The 7,779-nt window shown below is 37.5% G+C and overlaps 1 non-coding gene across 1 annotated transcript; it reads left to right on the top strand.

Moving 5' to 3' along the window:
• Positions 1-1,653: 1,653 nt before the first annotated feature.
• Positions 1,654-1,760, top strand: LOC131235781 (small nucleolar RNA R71). Its single transcript, XR_009166302.1, has one exon. It is a non-coding gene; the product is annotated as a small nucleolar RNA R71 (small nucleolar RNA).
• Positions 1,761-7,779: the final 6,019 nt, after the last annotated feature.

The raw sequence follows: 7,779 nt of genomic DNA, 5'->3' as shown, positions 1-7,779 counted from the left end.
GCAACTTTTCAAATTGTGGCCTCCACCGGTTAACTTCAAGTACCAGTGCAGTATCAAGTAAGGCACACGTCTCCTTAATGTCGTGGAAATCGTCATCATCCTCTAAGTTTCTGCCGTTATTGAAAAAGATGTTTGACTCCAATGTCATATTCCCAAAGGACATAGTCATGACACCATTCCTGCAATTGATGATTGCGTTTGAAGTGGCAAGGAATGGGCGACCAAGAGTGACGGGAATCTGAGTGCTCATTTTATTGATGGGTTCGGTATCCAGGATGATAAAATCTACAGGGTAGTAAAATCTATCAACTTGGACCAACACATCCTTAATTATCCCTCTTGGTATACGAATAGAGCGATCAGTAAGTTGTAATGTGGTTAGGGTGGGTTTTAATTCACCCAAACCTAACTGTTTGTATACCGAGTAGGGAATCAGATTGGCGCTCGTTCCTAAGTCAAGAAGTGCATGATCAATTCGATGGTCCTCGATTACACATGATATGGTTGGGCTACCGGGATCTTTGAATTTCTGTGGCACGTCTTGCTTTAAGATGGCACTCACTTTCTCGGTCAAGAAGATCTTCTTTTGAATACTCTGTCGTCGTTTGGTCGTGCATAAGTCTTTTAGGAATTTGGCATATGAAGGTATCTGTTTTACGACATCAAGTAGAGGAATGTTGACTTTCACTTGTTTCAACACCTCTAGGATATCCTGAGAGTTAGAGAGAGGTTTTGGAGCGACCAACCGTTAAGGAAATGAAGCAACTGACTTTTCTATAAGTTCCAGTTCTAATTTTTGTGGGGCATCAATAGATCAATCATTGTTGTCCTTTTCCGGTTCTTGAGGCTTTTCGGGCCTAACCGGAAAGATTTTATCAATGATCTTCCCACTCCTAAGAGTGGTGATGGATTTAGCGTGCTCCATTTGATTTGAAGAGCTGAGATTACTTATCTCGTACTGCGGTTTAGGATTGGGGAGCGGTTGTGCAGGAAGCATCCCATTTTTCTATAACCGTCATACGTGAATCCATCTTTTGCATAAAGTCTCGCATTGCATGGGTCAGCTCTTGCATCGAATTTTGAACCGGTTCTTCTTGAGGTTTCCCCTGATTTGAATTTTGATTGAAGATCCCTTAAGGGGTAGCAGTTTGTCCATTTCTCCAACTAAAGTTTGGATGATTTTTCCAACCAGGATTGTACATATTAGAGGTTGGTCCATTGAAAGGTCTTTGATAATTATTTACGACATTGGATTGTTCATTCAACACTTCTAGAAAGGCGAGTATCGTAGGACAATTTTCAGTTGTATGAATGTTGCAATCACATATGCCGCAAACACTTTCATTAACCTTATCCTTCTTTCCTTCTATGGCCTCAACTTTTCTTATGAGCGTAGTCACTTTATACTTGAGATCATCCTCTTCTTTCAAGAGATACAATCCACCTTTCTCCTTTAATTGAGTCAGCCTAGACATGGTGTTCGACTTTGGATAATAATCCCATGATTGTATTTTTTCAGCAAGACTATCGAGGTAATCCCATACCTCGTCAACATTTTTATTAATGAATTCTCCATTACACATTGTCTCGACCATTTGGCGCATGGAAGATGTCAGTCCATCGTAGAAAAAATTTGTGATGCGCCATGTTTCAAAGCCATGTTGTGGGCATGAACTGACCAAATCCTTGAACTTTTCCCAACATTGGTAAAATGTTTCATCCTCCTTTTGGGTGAAGTTCATGATTGCTTTTCTAAGGGTAATCGTTTTATGATGTGAAAAAAATTTCTTTATAAATTCCTTTTGCATATCATTCCATGTGCCAATGGATATAGGACGCAGTGAATGTAACCACGTCTTAGCCTTCTCCTTTAAGGAAAAAGGAAAGAGTCTCAGCCTGACTGTGTCCTCAAACACATTTTGAAAATATAAAGTGGCTATAATCTCATCAAACTCTTTCAAATGTAGATATAGTTCTTCAGATTCAAGCCCATGGAACTTAGGAAGGAGTTGGATAACCCCTGGCTTGATGTCCATATGTCCTGTATTTTCAGGAAAAAGCATGCATGAGGATGTACTCACCCCCACTGGTTATAAATAATCTCGTAAAGTACGTGGCGGGGGTGCTTGATGCACCTCATTCTCATCCTGAATGTCCTCCACCCTAGGTTGGGGTAGAAGAGGTTGGTTTTTAGCCATCACTTCAATTAACTCAGGGCATTTAGAGTGGTGTTTAGTCCTACGATGGATAGTATTCCCCTCAACCAATCCTCCTTCAGTCAAGAGACGTCGAGTGTTGTCACGGGCTTACTTGGTCATGAAATACTTGCAGCCCTCAATCAAATTCAAAACATAATCCTAAGAAAGGAAAAGAAAATCTAAAAAGAAAGAGAGGGTTGGAAAGAAGTTACCAAATTGGAGTCCCTAAGTTAAATTCTAAAAAGAGAAGAAAAATCCTTAAAAAGAAAGATAGCAATAAATTGATTTCTAAAAGAAGGAATTCCTAAAAGAAGGTGAAAATTTCTAAAATAAATTAGGAAAGTCCTAAACTAGAAAGTAAGTTACTAAAAGAGATCTGAAAAATTGAAAGTCGAGAAAGAACTTACCGAATTAAAAATTTCTATCTTAAAGGCCCACAAAATAGGAAAGTTAGTTTTTAAACAAAAATTCTACAAGTAGAAAATTTCTAAAAATAAATTAGGAAACAAAGTTAGATTCAAAAAGAGTTAAAATTAGAAAGTTAGTTTCTAAAAAGGAAAGTTCCAGAATTAGAAAATTTCTAAAAATAAAATAAAGGAAAGATGAGTTAGTTTCTAAAATTAGAAAGAATTTCTTAAAAGGAAAATAACTAACCTAGTTTCTAAAAACAAAAGAGGAAAGTTTCTAAAAATAAACTATTTCCTACAAATAGGAACATACTTAGAATTAGAAAATTTCTAAAATTCAAACCATAATTCTAAAAATAGAAAAAGTAGAGAAAGGATTACCAATTTAGACTTATGTCAGGATCCTACAAAACAGGAAAACAGATTAGTTTCTAAAAACAGAAAAAATTCTAACCTAAAATTAGAAAATCCTAATCTTAAACTAATCCTAAAACTAGTTAATCTCAAAAAAACGTAACCATCAGTCCCCGGCAACGGCGCCAAAAACTTGTTCACTCCCCAAATATAGGGTTGTGATGTAGTAATAAACTCGGTGAGACCGAGGTCGAACCCCAAGGGACTGATACTTGTATATTACCTGAAACTAGGTAGAAATAGAACTAGCCTAAGATGAAATCTAAATCAAATATAAATTGATGAATGATGGTGAGGGATTAATATAAAACTTAAGAAATTTAGAGGAAGGAAACTAGGGATTCAGAGGATCCACTTGTAGAGATCAGGGAGATCTTATGTCTGCATCAAGAATCATGGAAATTAAACTGAACTTACTTGATCTAGTTTTCATGAGATGAAAGGTATATGAATTAGAATAAGTTCCATCACCAAACCATGCCCAGGAGACAAAGCAAACGACAGAATGAAACTAATTACCAACCAATCAACAATGCATGAAGGTTACGAAGGGTACCGTTATCCGACCATGCCCATGAGACGATGGTGAACAATAGGGCTTCCTGACGTCATAAACATCAAAAGGAGGAAGAAATACTCAAAACCATCGCAGATCTATTGTAATTTCAATCACAACAAACCATTGAAAAAAACTAAAAGTATTCCTTTTAATTGAACTAAAATCAACATCAGTCAGTCTAAACAAGAGGCACAAGCAAAGTCTCTCCCATCAGACTACAAGCTTCACCTCTTAGCCCTAGCTAAGAGGTTTAGCAACCCATGGACATGATTGCACTATACCTCATAAAAACAGAAAAACAACAAAGAAAACTCTACTCCATGTCTCTTGCTCGCACGTTCACAACCCAAGCCTTCAATCCCCCCCTCTTGGATCTTCACGTTCCCTTTTTATAGGTGGTGGAGTTGGTGCATGGAGAAGCGCTGGAGAATCCGTACAGCAACAAGCGGTCCTGCGCATCCAGCCAGTCAGCTTACACAACTGACTCTGTTTTGTAGTCGATTAGCAATATGCGTAGAGGACTCGTGCTCAACCGCGTTCGGCAAATCGTCTCGGGCGGCTGATCATCTATCTTACCTGCCTGACATCATGGTTGGAACCTTCCCTATCTTGAGAGTCCTCTGGACGGTCCGGATCACCCAAAAGATCAACGATCGTGAGCCACTACTCCCCGCAATTCTCGGACGCGGAATAGAGTGTGTAACCGTTACGCTGTGACGATGGTGGGGTCCACAATCAGTTTCAAATGAGAAATCCAAGCCGTCCACAGGATTTCTCTCAGAATTTCGGTCGGGAAAGAGTGGTTTTTGCCGTCCGTTGATGCGGCCCACTTTAATCAATCTTACAGCCGTTCAACCTGCATTGAAATGGCTGAGACGCCATCGTTGCTGTTATTTTGAAACTCTTCCACCTAGGCCTTGGTAATATGGACCAATCTGGTCTAATGGACGGTCTAGATTGGTCCTTAGAATCGTGATGGTGGCCCACAACAGAGGACCGCAAGTCCCTGTTGGTTTTTTTTATTTTTGAATTAGAGCCATCATCGGGTCAGCGTAAGCTGACCGGTTTTTGTCTATTGCGGTACTTGGCAGGTGTACCCCTGATGTGTACACCGTCCATATGAAGTGGGGCTCTCCTTGATGTGTTGAGAAATCTGTTCCATCCATCTGTTCTATCATATCATTTTAGGCGTTGAGTCCAAAATTGAGGCAGATCCAGATATCAAGTAGGCCCTAAATCAGAGAGTCATGGGCTGATCTGTCTGTTGGCCCACTTCCACAAGTATCCCATAGATGAAAATCGATGTGTACGGTTAATTCATGATCATCAGGCCATATATAAAGTTTAGAGCCGATCAGATGGTGGGAACCCTGTGATCTTGCATTATGGACGTCTTTCAGGCCTATTTAAAGTGAGTGGCTGGAATTTCTCTGATCTCTGACGTGTAAATCCTCTATCTTGGTCCCATGGAGTCCCGTCCAATGCCTTGGTGATGGTTGAGCGTTAAATCCATGCCTTTTGTATCCTTTTCACTCCATGCTCGTCAATTCTCCTTGCATCACAAACACGATGAAAATAGCCCATTAAAACATTATCATGTTCGTAATTCAGGTAATAACTGGGGTCTAATATGCAATATTTGACCCTCAACAGTAGCGCATCCGCAAGACGATCGAGAGTTGCCTACAGCCCTTGCATAGTCAACTGACTTTCTCGGTGGAAAGCTTCCATTCTTTCCCACAAAACTGGGTGATGTCACTTTGGTGGGTGTCACTCTCCCCACTGTTTTCTGTGGTGGGGGTCCACTCCATATCTGGATTTGTCTTCCTTAAGGATAACTACTCTGAATCCATGGAGCTTCTTTGGACTCCTCATAGAGACTTCTCGAATCCACGAGGAAAGAAAGCAGAAAATAGAAATAAATTCTAAGAAATTCGAAATTGATTAATTGATGACTAAAAATGAGTTCACAACCCTTTAAATAGGGGTACCAAGCAATGGGAAAGAAATCAGAATCAAACTACAACTAAAACTCCTAGAATCCGCGACTTACTATAAATAGTAAACTTACTATTTATAGACGGTCGTGATGTCTACTAGTGCGCAAGGTTTTCAGCCAAAAATAGTAAGTGTCCTATTTGGCTTCACCAAACTGTTTCCTTAATTATTCTAAGCTCGTTTCATGTTGGACGCAACTCCTAAAGCCCGACGGATGAAGAGTTATAATCAAACTAAAACTTACTATTTATAGTAAAAACGAAATTAAAGCAGAAAAACGACCGTCGATCGAGGGGTTTTTCGCAATTCTGGGCTACGTAATCCAGCATAGCGGGGTTGGTTGGCTAAAGTAGTTCGTTCTACCCGAAAATCATATATTTTACCTCAGGTAACTCATTCCGGATTGCGAGATACGCTCGATCTAAGGTCCGACGGTCCGGATCACTTCTGTCGTCGACCAGGCCTTTTCTGATCCATCTTGGCCATGAAACTGTCCGCAACCCACTCTACATCAAATTTTCTACATTCTGGGTGAAAAGTATGTTGTTTAGTAAACATGTTTATCTTTTGATTAAGTAGAAACCAAGATAAGCTACTTATGGCATAAGTAGCTTACCTAAAGTAATTTCTGAATTCAAATGCCCCATCAACATACTCATTTACTGCTTACTTTACATTGGTTTTTTACTATTAGTATCGTTGCGTTTCCCTTCTCATACAATTCTCTACTATAGTTTTACTTAATTTCTTATTTTGTTCATTTATTTACTTGCGAATGATAATCTACTATTAAATGTTTAATGACACTAGAGTACTTAAGTTGTGATACACTATCACCTTCAATTTTACATGTGGATCAAAGGGAGTACTTGTCAGTATACAATTTAGAAGATTATATTTTCTTAAAATTTTCTCTACATAGTGTAATTGAGATAAATTGATTTCGTTGGAGTTTTTCACAATTTTGACTCCGAGAATCACATCCGCTTCTCGCAAATCATTCATATCAAATTGTGAACTAATGAATGACTTATTTTCATTGACCACATCAATGTTAGAACCAAATATCAACATGTTATCTACATACAAACATATGATAATTCATACATTTTCAAACAGTTTACTATACACACATTTATTTGACTCATTAATTTAAAAACAGTTTGACAACAACACTTTGTGAAATTTACCATGCATTGCTTTAGAGCTTGCTTTAGCCCATAAAAGGATTTAATTAGTTTGCAAACATTATTCTCATAACCTTTTATTACAAAAATCTCTGGTCGGTCCTTGTCGATCTCTTACTTTAATTCTCCAAGCGATTTTCATATACCTTAGCTAGGCACCCCCACACTTTAAGATATTCCGAGTTTGGAAGTTTGTTCCTACACAATTTATAAAGTGTTTTGTCAAAATGCTTATGAGATATATGATTTAAAATATGACAGGTAGTAAGGAGGACTTCTCCACATATATTAAAGGGCAAATCAGAACTAGAAAGCATAACGTTTACCACATTCATCATAATTCTATTTTTCCTTTCAGTTATTTCATTTTTCTGAGGTGAATATGGCGCAAGTACCTGATGTATAATTCATTTTGATTCACAGTAAGATGCGAAATAATAAGAAATGTATTCTCCATCTCGATTAGATATAAGAACATTCACATTTCTTTCTAATTGATTTTATACCTCATTTACAAAGATTGAATTTATCTTTTATTTTATCTTTACTCTTGATTAGATATACCTTTACATATCTGGAATAATTGTTTATGAAGATTATAAAGTATTTCTTTCTTCCACAAGTCATAATATTTTTAAGGTCACATATATCATTATGAATTAAATTTATGATATGATTATCCCTTTCAACTCTTTTGAATCGTTTTCTGAAATGCTTACATTATGCATATATTTCACATTTATTTTGATTTTTCCTTTCCATTTTAAGAATAAGTCACATACTAATCATGCTTTCAAGAGAATAATAATTCACATGACCTAGTCTAGCATGCCACAGATCAAGAGACTCAATAAGAAAAAGAACTAACACCAATAACACTCGGTTTGAACAATCCATCAGTTACATAGCTTTTCTTTTTCTTTTTTTTCTATTTTTAAAAGTATCATTCTTAGAGAACAAATTTTTCGAATTCAAAAACCAACTTAAACTCATTTTTATCAAGAATAGAGCCAGAG

Source organism: Magnolia sinica, chromosome 19, assembly GCF_029962835.1.
Source record: "Magnolia sinica isolate HGM2019 chromosome 19, MsV1, whole genome shotgun sequence".
NCBI classification, from domain to species: Eukaryota; Viridiplantae; Streptophyta; class Magnoliopsida; order Magnoliales; family Magnoliaceae; genus Magnolia; species Magnolia sinica.
This window is presented reverse-complemented; position numbering and strand designations above follow the sequence as displayed.